This window comes from Carcharodon carcharias, chromosome 1 (genome assembly GCF_017639515.1).
Source record: "Carcharodon carcharias isolate sCarCar2 chromosome 1, sCarCar2.pri, whole genome shotgun sequence".
Lineage (NCBI taxonomy): Eukaryota > Metazoa > Chordata > Chondrichthyes > Lamniformes > Lamnidae > Carcharodon > Carcharodon carcharias.
Window position 1 is genome coordinate 196138062 of NC_054467.1, and position 26241 is coordinate 196164302.

The window sequence follows — 26241 nt, forward strand, 5'->3', positions numbered from 1 at the left end:
GGGGGAGAGAAGTGGGTTGGGGGGGGCGGGGTGTGGGTAGTGGTTTTAGGGACAAGCAAGCAGTGATAGGAGCAGATAACCAAAAGATGTCACAGACAAAAGAACAAAGAGGTGTTGCAGCATTTCATTTGCATTTCCCCCCTTAGTCTGCTGCATTCGTTGCTCCCAATGCGGTTTCCTCTACATTGGAGAGACCAAACGCAGAGCAGGCGACCACTTTGCAGAACATCTTCGGTCAGTCCGCAAGAATGACCCAGACCTCCCTGTCGCTTCTGCCAACTCCAGCATGATGCCACCACCAAACACCCCCCTTCACCCCCCCCATCGGCATTCCATAGGGATCACTCCCTCCGGGACACCCTGGTCCACTCCTCCATCACCCCCTACTCCTCAACCCCCTCCTATGGCACCACCCCATGCCCACGCAAAAGATGCAACACCTGCCCCTTCACTTCCTTTCTCCTCACCGTCCAAGGACCCAAACACTCCTTTCAAGTGTAGCAGCATTTCACTTGCATTTCCCCCAACTTAGTCTACTGCATTCGTTGCTCCCAATGCGGTCTCCTCTACATTGGAGAGACCAAATGTAAACTGGGCGACCGCTTTGCAGAACACCTGCGGTCTGTCCGCAAGAAAGACCCAAACCTCCCTGTCGCTTGCCATTTTAACACTCCACCCTGCTCTCTTGCCCACATGCCTGTCCTTGGCTTGCTGCATTGTTCCAGTGAAGCCCAACGTAAACTGGAGGAACAACACCTCATCTTCCGACTAGGCACTTTACAGCCTTCTGGACTGAGTATTGAGTTCAACAACTTTAGATCTTGAATTCCCTCCTCCATCCCCACCCCCTTTCCGTTTCTTCCCCCTTACTTTTGTTTTTTCCAGTAATTTATATATATTTTTCTTTTCCCACCTATTTCCATTATTTTTAAATCTTGTATGCCCTGCTAGTCTTTCCACCCCACCCTCACTAGAGCTGTACCTTGTGTGTCCTGCCATCCATTCTTAATTAGCACATTCGTTTAAATAATATCACCACCTTCAACACTTCGTTGTTCCTTTGTCTGTGACATCTTTTGATTATCTGCTCCTATCACTGCTTGCTTGTCCCTACAACCACACCACCGCACCCCCCCAACTTCACTCCCCCCAACCCCACCCCCCCCCACCTTAAACCAGCTTATATTCACCCCTCTCCTTATATTCGCTCAGTTCTGTTGAAGGGTCTTGAGGACTCGAAACATCAAATCTTTTCTTCTCCGCAGATGCTGCCAGACCTGCTGAGTTTTTCCAAGTAATTCTGTTTTTGTTTTGGAATTCTAGCTTCTGCAGTTTTTTGTTTTTATCCATGAGGTTTTGACCAGTGATTAAAAAAAAATTAAAACTTTTAAGACTTAACATGTCCTTGATCTTGTGACATGTGATTTTTGTTGCAGACAGAGTGTGTAATGCAGTCTGCTGTGTGCAGTGCTACCTATTTGGACACCATTGAGACCGTCTTTCAATCTGGGTCACTCCTTGATCAATTCCTCGGCCTGTTGATGGAAAAGTAGGGTTGAGATGTTGAAAGTTCAAAGGACACGGAGATCATACCTTTTCATCACTGAAAATTGATGTCTAGAATATCCATAGAAACACACAGAAATAGTGTATGTCCCAAAAGTGACCATCTACACAGTTCACCAGGATTGCTGCCAATCTTCCACTGAAGTTATAGTAACAGAGCTTGCAGAAATATAGAACCCGACTTTAACAGACTTTATACTGTCTGAAACCTTTGGTTTAAAGAGTGACAACATCATACTCTGTTGATGTAACTTCATCATAACAATTACTTTTCACTTTTTCTAAAAGGAGAACAAAAGTTGATAATTTCCTTAGTTAGAAAAACTTGTTACAAGGTCAAATATATTTAAATTAATTCAAGAAGGGAGGAAGAGATAAACCAGGGAACTACAAGCCAATCAGTCTAACTTCAGTGGTGGGGAATCTATTGGAAGCAATTCTGAGGGACAGAATTAATCTACATTTGGAGAGGTAGGGATTAATCAAGGGCAGTGAACATGGTTTTGTTAAGGGGAGGTCATGTCTGACCAATTTGATAGAATTTTTTGAAGAGGTGACAAGGTGTGTAGATGAGGGCAATGCATTTGACGTAGTCCAATTGAACTTCAGCAAGGCTTTTGATAAGATCCTGCATGGGAGACTGATAACGAAGGTAAGAGCCCATGAGATCCAAGGCAATTTGGCAAATTGGATCCAGAATTGGCTGAGTGGTCGGAATCATAGAATGATAGTCGAGGGGTGTTTTTGTGACTGGATGCCTGTGTCCAGTGGGGCTCTAAAGGGATCATTGTTGTGTCCCTTGCTGTTTGTGATATATATAAACAATTTAGACTTGAATATAGGAGGGTTGATCAGTGAGTTCGTGGTTGACACGAAAATTGGTGGGGTGGTAAATAGGGAGGAGGATAGCCTTAGATTACAGGAGGATATAGACGGGCTGATCAGATAGGCTGATCGTGACAAATGGAACTTAATCGGGGTAAGTGTGAGATGATGCACTTGGGCAGGACAAACAAGGCACGGGAATACACGATGAATGGTAGGACCCTGGGAAGTACCGAGGATCAGAGGGACCTTGGTGTGCATGTCCACCGGTCCCTTAAGGTAGTGGGACAGGTAGATAAGATGGTTAAAAAGGCATTTGGGATACTTGCCTTTCTTAGCCGGGTTGTGGAATATAAGAACAGGGAGGTTATGCTGGAACTGTATAAAACACTGGTTAGGCCACAGCTAGAGTATTGTGTTCTGGAATCCGCATTATAGGAATTATTGTACTAGAGAGAGTGCAGAGGAGATTTACCAGGATGTTGCCTGGGCTGGAGAGTTTTAGTTATGAGGAGAGATTGGATAGACTGGGCTTATTTTCCTTGGGGCAGAGGAGATTGACGGGGGACATAACTGAGGTGTATAAAATTATGAGGGGCATAGATAGGGTAGACAGGAAGGAATGTTTCCCCTTGGTGGAAGGATCAATAACCAGGGAGCATAGATTTAGGGTAAGGGGCAGGAGGTTTAGAGGGGATGTGAGGAAGATTTTTTTCACCCAGAGGGTTGTGGGAACCTGGAACTCACTGCCTGAAAGGGTGGTAGAGGCAGAAACCCTCATAACATTTAAGAGGTATTTGGATGTGCACTTGCAATAACATGGCATATAATTCTATAGGCCTAGCATTAGAAAATGGGATTAGAATAGTTAGGTACTTGCCTGACTGGCACAGACTCAATGGGCCGAAGGGTCTTTTTCTGTGCTGCAGACCTCTATGACTATATGACCCTTTAACTATGACAGCAGGTAATGAAGACTCCACTCTGAAGGTAAGGAGAAATGAATTAAGGGAGGCGATGGCATAATGGTTTTGTCACTGAATTAATAATCCTTGAGACCCAGAGTAATACTCTGGGGACCTGGGTTCGAATCAATAAAAATCTGGGAATTAAAAGTCTAATGATGACCATTTTTGTAATAACCCATCTAGTTCACTACTGTCCTTTAGGGAAGGAAATCAACTGTCCTTACCTGGTCTGGCCTACATGTGATTCCAGACCCACAGCAATGTGGTTGACTCTTAAAATGCCCTCTGACCTAGGACAGCTAGGGATGAGCAATAAATACTGGCCTGGCCAGTGATAACCACATCCCAAGAATGAACAAAAAAATTATCAATGTGATATACTTTTAACCAATCACACTCCTTGCAATTTTGGGCATGTGACTTCCCAGTACCAGTGAGACAAGGAACAGATCATATCGTGTTTTGAGAATCTGAATGAAGAATAATTTACGTTTAGCTGATCTGCATTACATTAACCAAACGAACCAAACAGCAAGTACAACTTCCTGTCTACCTCTCTGTAATTTAATCAGTAAGGCAATAACCTCTGGATGTATGAGCATATGTTCTCATAACCTCCTCTTGATAATGCTTTTCCACAGCTGTCATCCTAAGTCTCAGAATTTTCTCATTAGCACTATGGCAGACATCTGTGTTTAGCCCATCAAACTTCATTATATTGACCATCAAAACCTCAATTATGTCTTGCTGCTTGACAATTATACTAATTCTAAAATGTAATTTATAACCCATTTTTTCAGCATCTTTCAGAACAAACAGTTGTATATGTCCGCCCATGAATTCACAGACATTTTAATACATAGCTTTCTGAAGACTATTAACACACCTGTTCCAATTGTGCTTTTCTGGGATGTTGATCACTGAATTAACATTTCAAAATAGCCCTCCTCTTTCAAAGATCATCTTCAATTTTTGAATAAAGCTCTCTGAAACTACAGTAGAGAAACCAGGGATGATTGCCACTGTCAGTTGCCTGTTTCTCTCCTGAAAAACAGGAATTCAACTGTTTTTTTCAAATTTCTTCCCTGATGTGGCATTGCTGACACGGTCAGTATCTATTGCCTATCCCTATTTGTCCTTGAGAAGATGGTGGTGAGCCACCTTCTTGAACTGTGGCCCTTGTGGTTTAGATACAGCCATACTGCTGTTAGGTAGGCAGTTCCAAAATTTTGACCCACAGACAGTGAAGGAACAGTAATATAGTTCCAACTCAGGATGCTGTGTAGCTTAGGGGAACTTCCAGGTGGTTATACTCCAGTGCACTTGTCCTTCCATGTGGCAGAAGTCACAGGTTTGGGAGGTCATTTTTTTTCATTATTCTTTGGTGTAATGTGGGTGACTCTGGCAAGGGTGGCATTTGTCGCCCACCCCTAATTGCCCTTGAACTGTGTGGCTTACTAGGCCATTTCAGAGGGCAGATAAGGGCCAACCACATTGCTGTGTATCTGGAGTCACATTTAGGCCAGACCAGGTAAGGTTGGCAGATTTCCTTCCCTAAAGGGTGTTAGTGAACCAGATGGGTTTTTACCACAATCAATGATAGTTTCATGATCACCATTACTGAGACTAGCTTTCTATTCCAGATTTTATTCATTGCATTTAAATTCCACCAGCTGCCATGTTGGGATTTGTAACCATGTTCCCAGAGCATTAACCTGAGCTCTGGGTTACTAGGTGGTACACACTGCTTCGAATGTGCACTGGTGGTGAAGGGACTGAATGTTTATAAGTGGTGGATTGGGTCCAATCAAGATTTGTCCTGGATGGTGTCAAGCTTCTTGAGTGTTGAAGCTGCACTCATTCAGGCAAGTGGAATGCTTTCCTGACTTGTGCCATGTAAATAGTAGAAAGGCTTTGGGGAGTCAGGAGGTGAGTTGCTCATCACAGAATACCCAGCCCCTGATCTGCTCTTGTAGCTACAGGATTTATGTAGCTAAAATTGTAGAAAATTGGAGGTGGTGGTGGGTGAGGACAGGCTGGGTGTATCGCAGCTCTGGGCATTTATGCCCAAAGTCAACCTGATGCAATTTTTAGGTGGGTCTGCAAATGGAAAACTAGCATGCCTGCTTTAAACAGGCAGGAGGCGACTTGAAAATGCAAATTCATAACTACATGGAATGTACGAATACATTTGGAATGTTTAAGTACAAATGAGCGCAGTGCACACAACACCCATTTTTACAAGGCTTAACCAATAAGCCTTAAAGGATGCCACTGGAGGTTATTTCAGAAAACAGACCAGGAAACTTTTTATTCTTTTTGTGTGGGGAACAAAGTACTCTGGACCACTACTAGCCTGTCCAAGGGCCCCAGTCCCAGCCCTGGATTGTCTCTCCTGTCTTCAGGCTCAACCCCCCAGCTGGATCAGCAAAGAAGACAGACAATTTCACACACCCTCACACAACTGTCACGTTGCAGTAGAGTTCCTGTTTGGCATCCATACTTCACTAATAGATGCCAAATGAGGCCCAAACTGAACTCCCAACATCAACTTTGTGGATCGATAGGCATTGGGTCTCTGCATGGCCTCACAAGCATGTTTGCAGGATGCAGTTGTTGCTAGTGGCACCTCCACAGGCAGCTCATCCAAATGAAGACAACAATGTCAGAACACCTGACTTACCAACAGCAGCCCTGGGGTAGATCCTGGGAGGTGGGGGAGGAGGGGTAGGATTTGGCAATCTTGACTCTGAAGTCAGGGAAGCACTCCTGCTCCTTCTGGCTCCACAGAGTAGATTTTTCAATAAAACATTTTCTTTTAATTTACCTGCAACTGGTGCTTGTTTGAGCAGTTGATGAATTCTGAGCAGTTGCAGACCTGATATCTGCCCCACTCATCACCAATTAGCTCTTGATGGAGTCTTTCACCAGCTGTTAACCTCCTAATTTACATGTATAAGGGCCTTCGTGACTGTTCTTGGTTCCATTCAGAATCTAGCAGTGGACCAATCCCTGGGCAGATTTGGCTTTGTGTTTATTTCACACCCAAATACTGGGTGAGACAAACATCAATTTGTATCCCTTTGACTTGCTGTGCATGTGTGCTTAATAAAAGACTTTTACTTATATAGATGCAAATTATCCCTCATCGTACCAGAAAGAGTTGTGTGACAATTCTGACATTTGGAGTAGGAAGGTTGGGGAAAACGGAAGAAACTGCTTGGGATGCTTCCCCCTCGAGGAACTCCTACCAGGGTTACACCTATGCCCATCTTCAATATGCTTGTCTATGGCACCCTCTGCTGCTTTGAGAACAGGAAGGACACTTGCTCTGTGACTGACATCACTGGTCCTTACATCTGTCATCAGGAGACCATCTGGAAATCACTTTTGCCTCTTATTCCATCTTGTTCCACAAGGAGGTCCCACATTCTCCACTCAACAGAACTCCAGACAGCACGATTCAAGTTGAGAATCTATTGTCACCCTTTATGCCCTGCCACCCCATTCTAACATTTGGTAAATTTAATTAAAGAAAGGACTGATGACAAAATGAATAATGGAGCAGTTGATAAAATAACATCCAGCAATTAAAAAAAACACTTACATTGTAGTCAGTACCCACAAGGTTTTAAAATAGAAACCACAGATTAGACTGATGCAGTAAATGGGACTGTAAATGTACTCAGCTATTAGCCTCAGGTGCTAGCTCTATTTTTGTAACTAGTCCCCCGCGTAAGGCTTTGGTTCCGTTGTACCATGTGGAATCATGAATACTAATGGAGGTCAGCTGTCAACAAAGCTTTAAATTATTCAGAACCTTTGCCAGTACTTCCAAATCCCTTAAGCCACTGCAGTTGCTCTCCAAAAGCACTTAAGTGAAGTCTATATAAGGGTTTTTTTTTCCAGAAGGGTCAGTATAAGTATTTCCTGTTCAATAAAGGTTCACTGCATCATGTTATTCATTTCAAATTATTTATTTGTGTTACAGGGAGTCAAAACATAACAGTTTTGAATAATAATGAATGGTTAATATCTTTTCCTCTCTTTTTTCTACCACTTCGCTCCCTCCTTTTCCTCCTCTCCGAAGGTATTGACGACGGAATTTAGTCTGGGAGGATGTTTTCAATGGCTATCGGAAATCCTGTGGAAACATCCAAATGGTCATTTGTTGTCATGACAGTGAATGTCAGCAGCCTATTTGAACTCATTACTGAACCTGATTGTCACCCAAAGTCCATATGAAAAAAGTCCATATGCAGCAATTAGAAGTGATTTTCCCTTCCCAGGAACATAGAGACCAATTATAGCATCCCCACCAACATAGTTGCTTGGAGCAATTCTTTCAACATTCAATAAACCCAGGACCTTCCGAATTAAGATGTCTCAACCATTCACTATCTCAACCAGCTATGTCATCAATGATACTTGGGTCAAAGATATTTAAACCTGTAAAGGACCAAAACATGAGTAGTTTCCCTCTCAGCCTCTCTGCTGAAATATTTACCTGCATGATAGCATAGCAACAAAACTGCTATATTCCAAAAAAAAAGGCAAAATAGAAGACTAGGATTTCAAGTTAAAAGAAGTCTTGTTTTCTTTTGTTTTATTCATTTATGGGATGTGGGCATTGTTGGCTGGGACAGCATTTATTGCCCATTCCTAATTGCCTTTGAGAAGGTGGTGGTGAGCTTCCTTCTTGAACGACTGCAATCCATGTGGTGCAGGTACACCCACAGTGCTGTTAGGAAGGGAGTTTCAGGATTTTGACTGAGTGAGAGTGAAGAAATGGTGATATATTTCCAAGTCAGGATCGTGAATGACTTGGAGGGGAACGATCAGGTGGTGGTGTTCTCATGTATCTGCTGCCCTTGTCCTTCTAGATGGTAGCAGTCATGGATTTGGAAGGTGCTGCCAAAGGAGCCTTGGTGAGTTTCTGCTGTGCATCTTGTAGATGGTAAACACTGATGCTCCTGTTTGTCAGTGGTGGAGGGAGTGAATGTTTGTGGAAGGGGTGCCAATCAAGTGGGCTGCTTTGTCCTGGATGTTATCAAACTTCTTGAACATTGTTGGAGCTGCACTCATCCAAGCAAGTGGAGAGTATTCCATCACACCCCTGACTTGTGCCTTGTAGATGGTGGATAGGCTTTGGGGAGTCAGGAGGTGAGTTACTCATTGCAGCATTCCTAGCCTCAGAGCTGCCCTTGTAGCCACAGTATTTAAATGGCTAGTCCAGTTCAGTTTCCGGTCAATGGTAACCCCCAGGATGTCGATAGTGGGAGATTCAGCGATGGTAATGCCATTGAATGTCCAGAGGCGATGTTTAGATTCTATCTTGTTGGAGATGGTCACTTTTGTGGTGCTAATGTTATTTGCCACTTGTCAGCCGAAGCCTGGATACTGTCCAGATCTTGCTGCATTTGGAAATGGACTGCTTCAGTATCTGAGGAGTTGAGAATGGTGCTGAACATTGTGCAATCATCAGCGATCATCCCCACTTCTGACCGTATGATGGAAGGAAGATCATTGATGAAGCAGCTGAAGATGGTTGGGCCAAGGAAACTACCATGAGGAACTCCTGCAGTGATGTCCTGGGAATGAGATGATTGACCTCCAACAACAAAAACCATCTTCCTTTGTGCTAGGTATGATTCCAAACAGTGGACCGTTTTCCCCCTGATTCCCATTGACTTCAGTTTTGCTAGGGCTACTTGATGCCACACTTGGTCAAATGCTGCCTTGATGTCAAGGGCAGTCACTCTCAACTCACCTCTGGAGTTCAGCTCTTTTGTCCATGTTTGAACCAAGGCTGTAATGAGGCCAGGAGCTGAGTGGCCCTGGCAGAACCCAAACTGGGTGTCAGTAAGCAGGTTATTGCTAAGCAAGTGCTGCTTGATAGCACTGTTGATGACCCTTTCCATCACTAACGTGTCTGGGGAATGTGCTGAATCCTTTATATTGCATTGTTAGCAAAGAAATTAAAGGACTCCATCCACTGCAGGAACTATAGCCCGTGTCACTATTAAGCATTGACTACAAAGTAAAGAGGAACATATTTGTAAATCTAATGGAATTGCTGCTTAACATATTATCGATGGTGATCAAATAGGATTTGTAATGGGCTGTTAATCCTCAGACAGTGTGATGAAAGTGTTGGTATTGAACTATCAATTTGGAATGCCTCCAGCGACTTTCTTGTGAAACACTGACTGACATATTGATTAAAATATTTGTTGGCAGGTAGATAAAATCGGCATCCTCACAAGATGTATTTAAAATAAAAATACCAGCAAGCAATGCTGAGATAGGAGAAAGAGAAAGTTAGATAGAGGAAGAATAGAGTAATAATGTGTTGTATAATGTCAATTGTGTAGGTCTCTCGCATAACCTTAAGCTGCCATCCAACTGCAAAAGATCACTCACATTTGGGGTATAAATCGCTCACATCTTGAATATAAATCACCTCCTATAGCTTGTAGCTCATCTAAACCATTTTAAAGGGCACAACTTTTACAATGGATTTTACAGCTTAAGAGAATGAGTGTGCCAAAAGCTTTATGCTGTGGTACAGGAGCAGAGCAGTTTGTGCTACCATTTCCCAAGACCCATGTGTCCTTCACCATTATAAGTCTTGTGGTGGAACCAGTGTAGGTGATGGGTCAGAATTTCCTGCTTTCATTTTGGCAAGGAAAACAGTAGAACTCCAATTGACACCCTCCAAACAGTAAGGCACTGGGACAGCACTCACATAAACGCAGGGCTTATTTCTTTCTCTTTTACAAATGTGTTTCCAAGCCTTTCTTTCCAGTTTCAGTGTACTGAAGTGAATTAATGACACTGGACTAGCAATCCCAAAATTATGGATTCAAGTACCACCATAGGATCAAAAAAATTACCAAAACACCTATGTCTTGGCATTTATATAAAACTGACTAGTCACTAATATTTCCCAGGAAAAGGAGACTTCCACCCCCACCTGGTCTGATGTCCATGTGACTCCAGTCCTAAAATATGTGGTTCACTCTTAATGCCCTCTGAAATAGCCCAACAAACTGTTCAGTTGTACAAAAAATGTGGGCTAGAAGAACCATGTTTGCCTTAGATAGCCTTTTTAGGGCAATGAGGACTTCACATAAATGTAGTGTCACTAGTATCACCCACATTCCTGGAACAAATCAAAACAATCCCAAAAAGACAGAGTTCTCACTTTTGGCTTTTGACACTCCTAGTCTGAAGTTAAAGTCGAGATTTTGAGATGTACATCAAGTTTGGTGAGGATTTTTCATCTGTTCATTTTTGTCTCTGTCTCTGACTCTCATTGCTCCATCTATTTGAGTTCTTTCCCTTATCTGTCCTAATTACTCAATGGTAAATACTCATTTGAATGTGAGGGCTAAAAGTCGAAGCATCTGTTTTCTAACCAGTGCAGCCGCACACAACAAATCTAGCATAGATATCATCACCCATCTTTTAATTCCATTATTTCTGCCTTAGCATCTGCCAACTTAATGAACATCTGTATATAATTGACAGTTGATGAAGCATTTGGAACTCATTTCTTAAACAGGAACTACAGAGGCTAAACTATTGGTGCTTGACTTCACTGCCTAGGCATTTTGCAGATCTTTTTCTGGGCTATTCTTCTGAAGCTTGCAACTTTAATTTGAAAAAACCTATTTCCACCAGACAATTTAATTTAAAGGTGATTAAAGCCTTTGTAACAAGAAGAGGATATGGAAACTGTCAGAGAAGCCAGGCAAATCAGACAGTAGAATCAGACCCTCCTGAAGATACTTTGCCTGCTGAATCCTTTTTGAATAGTTGCATATCTGAACATTTTCCCACCTTTAGACAGTATAAAGAGCACATACATCACTCATAACAGAGGAAAAGCTCCAACAATATTAAAATTGTATCCGACATGCTCAATATCCGACAGCTGTTGGTGACTTCTAACAGATTAATCAATTTGTAGTGTGTTGCTACTAGGGGCAGGAAACTGATATCTCAGGACAGAATACATCCCCTCCTTTGATAATGCTGCCAGTCAAATGGGAAAGCAAGTGACAAACTTTTTATATTATTGCAAAATTTCTAAGAGAACCTGGGACTAGTGACACAAGATACAAGCCTCAACCATCAATCTCAGCATTTCATCAACTGAAATGGATTTTATTATTTAAACTGGTGTGCAAATGCTACAAAGGCTTCCTTCACATTAATACCAAGTATTCAGGGAGTTGCCATAGCTCCTTTATCCAATATGAAACCAGTGTTCCTTTTCCCTTTCAAAATCAGGAGCAAATCACAGGATGCCTATTTGTGGCAAACGTTTCTCTTTAGCTCTTGCCAGCAATGCACCAAATTCCTAATGCAGTAGAGTGCTACAATGAAGCATGCAATTGGTAACTCAATGAAAAATGCTCCCAGAACTGTATCATTAATTTTGACAGTCTTCTATGCCCCAACAGTTTTGTTCTGCCAAATGAACTGCAGATGGAAATATCCAAAGGGGCAGAAGAGGTGGAAGCTGATCTGAGGTAGATGATCAGGGACATGAAAAAAATGCAGCAACATCACAATGGGCCAAAGGTAGAAAAATGTCAAACAGTCGTTCATAACATAGGTCCTTACAAGATTAATGGGCAGACAAAGACCAGTTCGTCTGTCAAACGTGCCCCACTCTCATGATAACCACACCATGAGTAAGTACCTCTTCCTGCACTCTCCACTCATCCTGCCTCCCACAAGCCGCCTCTCCTTCCAACTCCTCCCCTGCCCCACCCAGCTCAACCGTGTAACCTCCTGGGGGAGGCAAAAATCCCTCATTTGATTCAATTTTGTTGGTAGCTGAAAGAATTATAAGTAAGTGTTCATCTTAGTTCACATCATCTACCTCAATTAGAATCATAGAAAATTTACAGCACAGAAGGAGGCCACTGCATGAATTCACCAAGAATTCCCTGGACAGCACCTTCCCCACCCACAACCACTGCCAGCTAGAAGAGCAAGGACAGCAGATAGGTGGGAAGACCACCACCTGGAACTTCCCCTCCAAGCCATTCACCATCCTGACTTTGAAATATATCACCGTTCCTTCACTGTCGCTGGGTCAAAATCCTGGAACTCTCTCCCTACACCCCATGGATTACAGCGGTTCAAGAAGGCAGCTCACCACCTTCTCAAGGGCAACTAGGGATGGGCAATAAATGCTGGCCCAGCCAGCAGTCCCCATATCCGCTGAATAAATTAAAAGACCCTTGGCCCATGGTGTCTGTGCCAGCTGAAAAAAATGAGCCACCCACCCTAATCCCATTTTGCAGCATTTGTTCCATAGCCCTGCAGGTTACAGCACTTCAGGTGCACATCCAGACACCTTTTAAATAAGATGAGGTTTTCTGCCTCTACCACCCTTTCAGATAGAGTTCCAGGCCCCTACCATCAGTGGACAAAAAAATTTGCATCATGTCCTTTCGAATCCTTCTTTCAATCACTTTAAATATATGCCCCCTAGTTAGTGACCTCCCTGGGAAAAGGAAATAGGTCCTTCCCATCCACTCTATCCAGTCCCACACAATTTTGTACATCTCTACATCTCAATCAAATCCCCCCTCAGCCTTCTCTGTTCCAAGAGGAACAACCCTGGCCTATCCAACCTTTCCCCAAAGCTGCAATTTCCAGTCCTAGCAACATCCTTGTAAATCTCTTCTGTACCCACTCTGATGCAATTACATCCTTTCTGTAATGAAGTGACCAGAACTGCACACAGTACTCAAGTTGTGGCCTAACTATTGTTTTACATACTTACAGCATATCCTCCCTGTTCTTATATTCAATGCCTCAGCTAATAAATGAAAGGATTCCATATGCCTTCTTAACCACCTTATCAACCTGTCCTGCTACCTTCAGGAATATGTGGACATTCGCTCCAAGGCCCCTCACTTCTCCTACATCTCTCAGTATCCTCCCATTTATTGTATATACATTTACCTAGTTGAACCTCCCGAAATTCATCACCTCACACTTCTCTGGGTTGAATTCTATTTGCCACTTTTCTGCTCACCTGACCAACCCATTGATATCTTCCTGCAGTTGACAGCAATCCACCTTACTATCAACCGTGGAGCCAGTTTTTGTGTCATCTGCAAACTTCTTGATCATTCCCCTTAAATTTATGTACAGATCGTTAATGTGTGCTGCAAAAAGGGGACCTAGTACTGAGCCCTTCAGAACCCCATTGGAAATAGCCTTCCAGTCATAAAAACACTTGTCAACAATTACCCTTCATTTCCTGCCACTGAAACAATTTTGTATCCGGCTCACTACATTGCCCTGGATTTCATGGCTTTTATTTTTTAACGAGTCTGCCATGTGGCACCTTGTCAAAAGCCCTGCTAAAATCCATGTAGACCACAACTGCACAACCCTCATCAATCCTCCTTGTAAATGCCTCAAAAAACTCAATCCAGTTAGTCAGACATGACTGTCCCTTAACAAATCGATGCTGACCATCCTTGGTTAATCAGCCCATTTCTGAGTTTATCTGAGTATTTCTGAGTTTATGCTGTCTCTCAGAATTGTTCCCAATAATTTGCGCACTACCATGGTTAGACTGACTGGCCTGTAATTATTCAGTCTATCCCTCACTTACATCAGCTTCCACCTTTCCTTCCCCCTTGGACATTTCCATTTGCAGGTAATTTTGCAGAACAAAATTGTGGGGGGCATAGAAGATTATTACAATTAACAACAAAGTTCTAGGAGCATATTGCATACTTGGCCTGTTAGTCAGAAGGCTGTAGGTTCAAGCCCCGGACACTTGCGTGCATAATTGAGACAGACGTTTCAGTGCAGCACCAAGGGACTACTCATCAAATCATATCTTACAGCCAATGTTCCAGACTCCTCCATTACCATGGCTATTTCTTGTCTCACCAGCAGGACAGACCCCAGAAAAGAAGCTGGCACAGTGATATACAATGAGGAGGGAGTGGCTCCGTGCGTCCTCAACATTGTGGATCCCATGAAATCTCAAGGCATTAGGTTGAACAAGGGCAAGGAAACCTCCTGTTAATTACCATTTACCATATGAGTCAGTATAATTCCACATTGAACACCACTTGCAAGAAGCATTGAAGAGAACAAGGATTGGATTCTGTGTGGGGCACTTCACTGTCTATCACCAAGAATAGCTCAGTAGGACCACCACTGACCAGCTGGCTGAAACCTGAGGGAAATGGCTCTTAGACTGGGTCTGCAGCAGCTGGTGAGAAAAGTAACACAAAAGAAAAATCTACTTGAACTTGCCCTCAACAATTTACCTGTCACAGAATACTACCCATAATGAGTGACAATATTAGCATGAGTGTTCACTGCTCAGCTCTTGTGGAGACAAAGTCTCATCTTCACACTGAAGCTACCCTCCGTCATGTTGTGTGGCACTACCACCTTGCTGAATGGGATAGATTCAGAACAAATCTAGCAGCTCAGAACTGGGAATCCACTGTGGGCCATCAGCAGCAGTAGAATTGTATTCAACCGCAATCTGTAACCTCATGGCCTGGACAATTCTGCACTCTACCATTACCATCTAGCCAGGATCAACCCTGGGTCAATGAAAAGTAGGGAAGAACATGTCAGGTGCTTCATCAACTTTCCCAAATTTTTTTTTTTTATTTGTTCATGGGATGTGGGTATCACTGGCTAAGCCAGCATTTATTCAGAGGGCATTTAAGAGTCAACCACACATAGCTGTGGGTTGGGAGTCACATGTAGGCCAGACCAGGTAAGGATGGCAGATTCCCTTCCCTAAAGGGACATTAGTGAACCAGATAGGTTTTTACAACAATTGTTTCATGCTCATCAGACTTTTAATTCCAGGTTTTTATTGAACTTAAATTCCACCATGTGTTGTGGTGGAATTTGAACATGGGGGTCCCCAGAACATTACCCTGGGTTTTTGGAATACCAGTCAGTAACAATGCCACGATGCCACTGCCACCACCATTGCCTCCCCCTTCTGAAATGAAGTGCCAACTTGGTGAAGCTACAACAAATGACTACATGACCGCCAAGCATCAAAGCACTCTGAAATAGACAGACCTAAATAATCCCACAACCAATGGATTAGAACAAAGCTCTGCAGTCCTGCTACACCCAGGTATGAATGCTGGTGGACAACTAAATGACTAACTGGAGGAGGCAGCTCCACAAATATCCCCATCCTCAATGAAGCTCAACACATCAGTGCAAAAGACAAGACTGAAACATTTGCAACCCAGAAGTGGGCAATCCATCCCAGACTCCTCTTAAGATCCCCAGCAGCATAGATGCAGGTCTTCAGGCAATTCAATTCACTCCACATGATATCAAGAAACGACTGAAAGCAGTGGATACTGCAAAAGCTATGGGCCCTGCAAATATTCCTGCAATAGTACTGAAGATATGTGCTCCAGAACTAGCCACGCCGCTGGCCAAGCTGTTTCAGAACAGCTACAACACTGGCATCCAAGCAACAATGTGGAAAATTACCAGGTATGTCTGGTCCATAAAATAGGATAAATCCAATCTGGGCAACCATAGCCCCGGCTGCTCTCAATCATTAGCAAAATGATGGAAGGTGTTGTCAATAGTCCTATAAAGCAGAACTTAGTAATAACCTGCTCACTGATACCCAGTTTTGGGTTCTGTCAGGACTACTTGGCTCCAGATCTCATTGTAGCATTGATGCAAACATGAACAAAAGAGCTAAATGACAAACTTGAGGTAATATCAAGGTAGCATTTGATGACGGGTGGCATTAGGAATTCCAAGTAAAATTGTCATTAATGGGAATAAGGGGGAAAACTCTCCATTGGTTGGAGTCATACCTAATGCAAAATAAGATGGCAGTCATTTTTGGAGGCCATGCATTCCAACCCTAGAACACTGCTTCAAGAATTCTTCAGGGCAGTGTCCTTGGCCCAACCATCTTCAGCAATGTTATACCCTCCATCATAAGGTCAGAAGTGGGGATGTTTGCTGATGACTGCACAGTGTTGAGTTACATTCACAACTCCTCAGATATTGAAGCAGTATGTTTCTGTGTGCAGCAATTCTTGGGCAACATTCAGGCTTGGGCTGATAAAGGGCAAGTAATATTAATGCCACACAAATACCAGTCAATGACCATCTGCAATTCAGAGATTCTAGCCATCTCTCTTTGACATTCAACAGCATTACTATCACTGAAACTCACATGTCTCAGTAATGGTGACAACTATCATCGTACATCGATCATTGAAGATGACAGGGCATGTTGAGAGAATGGTTAATAAAGCATATAGTATCTTAAGCTTTATTAATAGGGGCATTGAATGCAAGAGTAAGGAGTTCATACTGAACTTGTATAAAACACTAGTTAGGCCAAATCTGGAGTACTGTGCCCAGTTCTGGAGCATACGTGAGGAAGCATGTGAAGGTATTGGAGAGAGTACAGAGGTGCTTCACAAGAATGATTCCAGGGATAAAGAACGGTTGTTATGAGAATAGATTGGAGAGGTTTGGACTGTTTTCCTGGGAGAAAAGAAGGCTGAGGCTGAGGCAGACTTGATAGAGGTATTCAAGACTTTCAGGGGTATGGACAGGGTAAATAGTGAAAAACTATTCCCACTCAAGGGAACATCAAGAACTAGAGGGCACAGATTCAAAATAATTGGCAAAAGGAGTAAAAGTGATGTGAGGAAAAATATTTTCACCCAGAGGATGGTTGTGGTCTAGAACGAACTTCCTGAAAGGGTGATAGATGCACATTCAATCGAGGTATTCAAAATGGATAAATCAGTGAAGTGGGACTGGGTAGAATGCTCTTTCAGAGAGCTAGTGCAAACTCAATGGGCCAAATAGCCTCCTTCTGCACTGTAAAGATTCTGTGATTCTGTGATGGAGAGTGTTGTCGACAATGCTATTAAGAGGCATTTACTCAGCAATAGTCTGCTCAATAATGTTCAGTTTGGGTTCTGCTAGGGCCACTCAGCTCCTGACCTCAATACAGCCTTGGTCCAAACAAAAGGGCTGAATTTGAGAGGTGAGGGTGAGAGTGACTGCCCTTGACATCAAGGCAGCATTTGATGGAGCCAGAGCAAATCTGAGGTCAATGGGAATCATGGAATCACTGAATTGAGTCATACCTAGGACAGGAAGATGGTTGTGGTTGTTGGAGGTCAATCATCTCAGTTCCAGAACATCACTGCAGGAGTTCTTCAGGGTAGTGTCCTCAGCCCAACCATCTTCAGCTGCTTCATCGTACCTACACCACATGGACTGCAGTGGTTCAAGAAGGCAGCTCACCACCACCTTCTCAAGAGCAATTAGGGATGGGCAATAAATGCTGGCTTTGCCAGTATATCCGCATTCCAGAAATGAATAAAAAATATATACATATATAGCCATTCCTTCATTGTTGTGAGGACCACCTGAGTGGACCTCGGTTTAATGTCTCATTTGGAAGAAATTGTCAGGAAGTTCATCATATAACCCATGAGTAGGTTCTCATGTTTACCGCTCAAGTTTATGCACCTGTTACTGAAAGATACAAGGATACAAATGATGCATCATTGATTTATGCCAGCTACTTAAGGCTGATAATCAGGCTAGATTTATGTCAACCTGTCAGTGTGGGGTTAGGACAGCTTTACATTTTTATGTGAACAAATCAGACAAAGTCACCACCTGTGATAATTGTTACATCAGTCAGGCTTCAGCCCACAAATGACAGAAGTCTTCTTTCTCAAGGTAAGCACTTTCATCTTGTTCCTTATGGAAAGGAAGTAACTTTGTGAGAAAGTGCGCAGCACCCTTATCAGCTGGCTGGCTTTGAAGAAATGCAGGCAATCATTGCTGGCACACAAACTGCCATCAAAGTCCCAAGCATAAATCCTTCCATGCAATTGAATTGAAGAGGTTTCATTCTTTTCATTTGAGAATGGCGTCAGTCTATAAAAATAGAATAATGTATACCAATATACCCTGGCAGCAGTCGTGATGCCTTAATTTTGTGGCAATCCATTATGACAATGTTATTTGAGGGAGCTGACTGGCTGAATGCCTGGTTAGCTGGTGGGACCTCCTGCAAGCTGCATGTTTAGGAGTGTCCAAATGTCACCTGTTAAGCTTCAGATAGCAAGACTGGTGACAGTGACTCCAGCACAATAAGGTGGTCCCAAATTTTTCAAGCTTTTTATCAGTTTCACATTGAAGTTCCTCAGAAAACATAGGGTCTTACAAAACAAATAATAGAGGTGGAGTTAGAAGTGGGAACTCCTTATAAGGACCCTGCACCAGTAGCGGTTGCTACAGCAAATAAATGGAGGTGCAATGACACTCATAAGGCTGGATGTGCGGACAAGCAAATGGCCTGGACCCACGAAAACCAGGGCAGACCTTTTAGCTCAGTATGTGGGCACACGCCCGACTCTCTCAAGCGTAAAATAGCATGTGATGACGTCAGGCAAGCATCCCGACTTCAACCCATGCTCTTGTGATATTTCGGTTGGCAGGCACACGCAAAAGTCAGAAGCGTGCCCACCAACAATTAAGCCCATTAAAGTTCCAATTGACTCCAATTTTTCGTGATCTGTCCAACCTACGGTTGGCAGACAGGCAAGTCAGCCAAGTGGACTTTGCATTTTTGATGAAGCCTCATCCAAGTGCGGGATGAGGTTTCTGTTATTAAAATAAAAAAATGTTTGGACAGAATTTTCATCGCTATAAGTTCAGGTGTCTGATTCTGATACGTGGGCATTTTTTTCTGGATTTTAAAATCTTTATTGATTGGTTTTAAGTTCCTCAGCTCCCTGAGGCGGCTTCCTGCCTTCAGGGAGCTTTCATTCCACGTTCCCCCATGCCCGCACTTATGTCAGTTCTCACCCTCCTCCTGCCCCCACTTGGCAGCGCTGACCATTTCAGCACGCCTTTCACGCTGTCTGGCCATTAATTGGCCAGCCAGCATGACATCACGGTCGGGGGCCGATCGCAGTCGGCACTTCATTCCACATCCTCTCCCAGGCACGCCGATCATGCATGCCCTCTGAATTAAACATCCTGTCCCAGATTTTATTTTTTTAAATAATTGTCAATTGTTCCCCTTACCTAGGGAGTTATGGTGACCCTGGCCAGTTGGGGGGACAGATGTGCAGTCGAAATAAAGTCAAAGTGGTACTTTTGCTACCTATGTCATATAAACACTTCTCATTGACTCCACAAACTCTGAAAGTCAACATTGGAAGGCATCATCGGACATGATATCAATGTTTTATGACTCAAGGCATTTTGACACCTTTACATGCTGTCTGCCTGAAATGCTTGAATGCAAGTCTCAATGCCAGTACACTGATTGCTCTGTTGATGTTCGAGAGATATGCCTCCATATTATCGAATGAATGATTGAGTTTGAAAGGAGAGCATGAGAAAGTAATTAAATAACGAATTGGCCCATAACTTCCAAACTCTGGGGTGTCCTACTGGGGTGGGGGTTATCCCATAGATGTGCTGGGGGCAGTGGCAGATTTACAATTAGTGGGATCATTTTTGTAACCCCCCCTCCCCCCACACACCTGGACACAACCCAAAACTACGGAGCATTGGTGATTTTACCTGCTTTATCACAGTCACATAACTACTTCTGCACACTATCATATAACCTCAGTTTCACAAGCACAGTGTTCAAAACTTCACTGATTTTATAGTCCTGAACTTACCACACACTCTCTCATGGCAACAATGAGATTTTTTTAATATATAACAAAACATCCATGGCGCTCCCCTTTTGCAGTTGCTGGGGAAAGGTCCTTCTTTGGGTAAATTGATAATCAAGTCATGTTGCACATTTCTCACTATCAGGAATACCAGATCGCAGTTTTCCTGTTAAAAGTCGCAACAGTAAACAGGACCAGTCTGATCACTCAGCTCCGCCTGAGATTGCTGCTGCTGATGCTGTGCCAGCTGAACAAGCTGCCTGTTGCCCCACCTTCCAGAATGAGGGATTTGTTGTTCTCTCCACACTGGAGATGCTCGCACTATCTTGCTCAGCCATGGGGACGTGTTTAGAGGCAGCTCTGTGCTGAGGGTGTTGTGCACATGCGTGTGTGTGAGTGTGTGTGTGCGTGTGCGAGCGGCAGCCCTGCGCTGGGGACTTGCTGGCAGTGAAGCTAATCCTCCTCCTATCCAAAGTGGTGCTGAGGAGCGAGTAGGTGCAGAGTCGGTGGGGGGAACGAGTCAGCCCAGCTCGCTGATGCAAAAGGCAAAATTCAGCAATTCATCCTCACCATCCTGTGCTCGAGGCTGTTGGGATGTGTTTTGGGAGATTTCCCTAACAGCTTGCAAATCAGTAAGGTATTACAAACACTGTCCACACCTTCAGCACTTTTATTCATCATCACATTCACATTGTGCAAAAAAATGTTGCTTTTGTTTCTCTATTGGCCAACTCTGATATCCTGTCTTAAATGTGCGTTATTTTGGTTTGGTAACATTTGGTCAATGGATTGAAATTGGAATTCTCCCGCTTTCAATTAATTCCCAATTAATCTCTTCTTCTTCCTGCAAAGTGCTCTCTTTCCCAAGCAACAGTCCCAGGAATATTATGTCTTCCGATTCAGATTATCACTCTCCAATGCAGACACTGTACAAACTCATCACCCAGACGGAGAATGTGGACATTAGCAACAGTTTCACCGTTACTAACGCCTGTAAGTAAACAAAAATGGGAATCGATCCGGGAACTGGATGGCGACGGGTCTTAAAGAGACAGAGGGAGGGAAAGGAACTGGACCTACGGTTCCCCCATAACACCGAGAGATTGCACTCATGTGCTGATGGCCTCTCAGAGATGGTTGATGAGGGTATAGAGAGAGATCCTGTGCTCAGCATAGTACTGGCTCTATTCGGAGATTCAGACTTTTGTTTAGAACAAAATCCTGCCAAGAATTTTGAGGGTATTTTTATTTGCAGACTGTTACTCAGAGATGTTAATTTTTTTTCAAAGAATTGCTGCATATTATTTATCAAAGTTAGGGCTGGGAGTTGAGCTGTTTTGCTTTTAAAGTCTTATTCAGAAGGATAAAATTCCACTGTTGTATCTAGTTCTGGGAATTGAAAGGTGCTTTTGCAAATGTTATTGTTTCTCATTGAAATGGAGCCAGTGTGAGAGTATCGCAAGAGCTGAGCAATCTAGTACAGGGCTGTGTAACACACTCAGACCTGTTCTACACACTGGGAGCTCTGACACTCAGGGCTTTGAACACCCCATATTCAGTGCCCCTGCTCGCCCATGCATATGGTATTGATATTCTCAGGAGAATCTCAGTAGACCCAGTACCAGCCTTCATTGCATAGTTGAGGCAATTCTCCACTTGAGCACTCACTCATCATCTTGGATCCTCCCATTCATTTGGGGCTCCTTGCCACAGCACGGTACATTTCATTGTAAATCCACCTCTGGCGAAGGGACCCCCTCCGGAAGTCCACACGAAACGATTGCACGGTAATTTCCCAGGAAGTTCAAACTTCTTTTGGGCAATTGCCCTGCACTGGGAACCATCTGAAATTCCAATTTAAATCACAGTCTTCAGATGGCTCCAACTAACTTGCAGCAAAAGTTACCCTGAAAACATCAGATGAATTACAATTGCTTCTAACTCCTAGGTAACTATAGTACTGACCCACCCCAACTCCTACAAGATTCCACCCAACAACCACACTCCCCTCCCCAGCCATGACCCTCCATACGGCCTTCCCCCGACTACACCCCACCACCCCCACACCCTGACCCCACATGAGACCCCCCCGATAAACACCCCCCCCACCTCTTGACTACCTACGAATCCCCCAACTACTATCCCCATCTCCTGACTACTCCCATCCCCCAACTACTCCCCACCCCCGGACTACTCCCCCCACCCCCTAGCTACCCCCCAACCCCTAAACACCCTCCTCATCCATCTGTCTATGGAACTAACCGCCGTCCCCACTCCCCCATTGACCACCCAAACACCCAACTGACTACCCGACCCACCATACCCCTCCCCAATCCTGCCCACATACTTTACACATCTACCTTCTCCTTGGATTCTCAAAGTGGCTGGGACTTTTAAACTTACCTGCTTTACAACAGCTAGTGCCGTAAAACAGGGGGCATGTCCTCCTTCCCTTCGACTCAGCTGCCCTCCACCCTAGGCCTCAGGAACCCGCTGAACTGCACTATTCTCACCTGGCCCAAGTCAGAAGTTCGGACGACAAAGGTGGGGCTGCATTTCAGGATAAGTAAGTGGGAGCAAAGTGACAATCCGACTGTGATTGCCACTCCACACCAGTTATGGCCCATTGTTTATTGAGGGAACTTTCTATTTTGTAGACGCTCTATCATCTACAGTTTAGAGGGTTCTCTTCAAACTCAGAATTGAGGCTGGCAGTTTTGCCGCCAAGTCAATCTGCCTGTCTGCTGTCTCCTTTAAAAACCAACAAGACATAAGCTTTCAACATTTGGAAATAAATTGAGTGGTCCTCCAGTTTCTAGCCTACATTTCACCTGAATAACTGATAAAATAACATGCAAGCACTTGCAGATGGCATTTTGGCCTGATACCAGAATATGCTGCAGTTCTGTATGATATGAAAAATATTTTTTAAGTAACAACTCCGAAGTTCAACCTAAAGCATTAGGGATCTAGAAGTGCAGCTGTGAAAAATATGAAAGATTACATCAATGCTTCCCATATGCTGATACTGATGTTGTACCACATTCACTATTTTAAAGAGCAAGGAAGTTCCCTGCGGTGCCCTGGTCAATGTTTTATCCCTCAACCACATTCACCAAAACAGATTATGTGGCCATTATCACACTGCTGTTGGTGGGAGCTTGCTGCATGCAAATTGGCTACTGCATTTTCCACATTACAATAACAACTATACTTCAGAAGTACCTCATTGGCAGTAGAGTGCTTTTGAAAATCCTGAGACCATGAAATATATCATTAAAATACCATTCTTTTCTTTCTTTCTCAGTGTGTAATGCTTGTAGCATGTATGGGAATAGACTAAATTTGAGGAGTCTCTCTATGGAACCCTTCCTCGGAGCCTGAGAATTTCTTTCTCACCTGCTGCTGTGACCAAAGGGTTTGAGTGACCTCAAGAGTGCAATATGATCTATGTAGAACATTTAAGTATCATTGCACTTACTGTGATGGCCATTTTGAAATGTTTTGTAGTGTTCTTTTAGATATTTTATGAATAATGTATATTTTTGCAAAAATGGAAAAAAACATTTGTGTGAAAAACTATTTCTTATCATGGCTGCTGCTTAATAATGCTCAGAGGTGGAATCCCTTCACCTTCAAATACCAATGCACTCTTCTGTCATTTCTCTTTCAGTTGAGTGGGTCTGCTCTGCCCAAGTTCCCATGCTGATCTTTGGCTGACTGTCAATGCAGCAGAACAAACAGCTCAGTTAAAATGGAACAGCTAGAAGCCCTTAAAGAGCTACTTTGCCCATAACTCCCCACCTTTTTTCATTCAAGGCACTCCTTGCACTGCTGGAAAATGCGCAAGAGGAAAGGTTCAAATTATGATAATGAGTTGACCTCATTGAAGTAATTGAAGCCAGTTCCCCTCAACAGTTGTGTGATGGATCACAGAAGTGCTGGAATCCCAGCTTCTTTTCACCTGGTGAATCGCTTCAACAGCACATGACACAGTGTGATTTCCATTTGCATTTAATTGGAAACTCCAAACCACAGACTCAGTAGCACTTTTAGCCAGCCAGTCATACCAATGCATTATGACTATTTCACTTATTTCTTCTTAAAGCTGTTAGGATCAGGTCGGGAGTTCTGAAATGACCCCCCTATTCTCCCACTTCTTGTTAACAGGGCTTGTTTTCCTTTTTTTTTAAGAATTTAGAGAGGATTTGCTTTGCCAATTCTGTAAGTGCCCCATTATTTACGTATTGATGTTGTATTACTCAGTCGGGTTTCCTTATGTTAAACAACGGACAAGGTAAGTTTATTGAAACTGTTCACAAGCAAAAGAAAAATAAGAAAAACGCAACACCACACATTGATCACACACTCAGTGGGGCCCACACACCCACAGATTGGCAGTGTAAGATGAAAGACTTATAAGGATTTTACAGTCCATGAAATAAAAAATGGAGCGTACGATTAGCTGCTCCTTGATTGGTCTTGATGCAGTGATTCAAAATTGTGGCTGTTTAGCTTAACTCTGTTGGATGCAGTTGAATGGGGCATGTTTCCACATTTTAAAAAATCTTTGTTCACAGATGTTTTCTTATCAGGGTGACCCTTTTACAAACCAGGCGCAGTACTTCCAGATAGAGCGAGAGAGAAGGTACACAGTTCCAAAGGCTTGTTTCAGTACAGTATCCTCCTTTCAACTTCTCCCTCTTTCCTGATTGATAGGGGTGCCTCCCCCGGGCACCTACTGACACAGCGGAGGCCTGGCGTGGAGTCCTCTAACCCCACTCTGGGCAAAGACCAGCAAGCAAGGTCACCAATCCAGTATGGGAGGTGGTGGCAGTGCCAAAAGAGGACAGTCAACCAATGCTAAAAGAGGATGAACGATCTCCTCTGTTCTGCCCGGGTAAAGTCACTCTTCTCATCACTCTGAACTCACACACTCACAAACCCATCACAAATCCACAGGGCCCTCACTCACTGCCGATTCAAGGGACATCACCATTCACTCTCTCACACACACCTTCATCTGCTCTGCGGATAATGTTCTCATCCCATCCACGGCACCATTCATCACCCACACATGCCAGGCATCCTTATCATCTGGCCTGGTTATCAGACGTCCTGCTTATACTCTCTCCATCTGTATTTATGCAGGGCAAACTGGCACACAACCAGAGGGGAGAGATCGTAGACTGGTGGAAGAATGCCTGACATCAAGGTCCTCACAGACTTTGAAAATGGATTTATCCAGTTGGCCAGCAATGATCTGGATCGTTTCTGTGCTGACAGTGAGGCCAGCGATGATCAGCCAAGTGAGGATCCAGCAGTACAACATCCATCAGACAACGATGATGTGGGTCAGTTTCCTTGTTCTGCAGTCCCCTGCCATGAACTAATTATTTCTCCTTGCTTTTGCAGGCATATCTGGAAAGCAGCTGAGGGGGTCCACAACACAGGACCTTGACTCAAGCCCAAAGACACCTTGGAAGAAGAATCTGATGACATCCTAATTGAAGACCCGTTACAGCGCTCACCCATACCCTCCACCAGCACAGAGACACACACCTTGTTGAGACCTACTTCTAGAGTACCCTCAGAATCACAATCTGGTGAGCACATCACACTGTTTGATCCACAGCAGATGGCGGCAAGGGGTTCTCAGGTTTCCAGCAGTCTTAGACTTTTGGAGGCCAGAAATCTGCTGAATCCGAGTCACACCCCAGTTGCTGGAGCTGCAAGGGCAAGCCCGGGAACATCAGGAAGGGATGTCCGTTGCACTCCTCAGATTGCAAGGCTCGATGGAAGAGTCCATTCACCTTCAGGCTGAGGTGTTAGGGCTGGCATGCCAGCGCACCGAGGTCAATGGAGACCTTGGTCCAGGACATCGGTCCTGCACTGCTGCGCAATCTGTACTCCATCACTGACGCCATAATTGACCTCCAACAGTGTTAATGCAAGAGAGGTGAATGACAGCTCGAGCTCATTCCAGCTTCCCCTTCTACCCTATAAGTCAGTCAGGAGCCCTCGGGAGGAGGATCAGCAGGTGCACACCCTAGAGGCATTGCTCAAGGTGACTCCAGGACTGTTTGGTCTATCCGGATCCTTTCTTCTCTGTGACCTCAGCAGCCCCAGGTCCACAGGCCAGGTAGGGT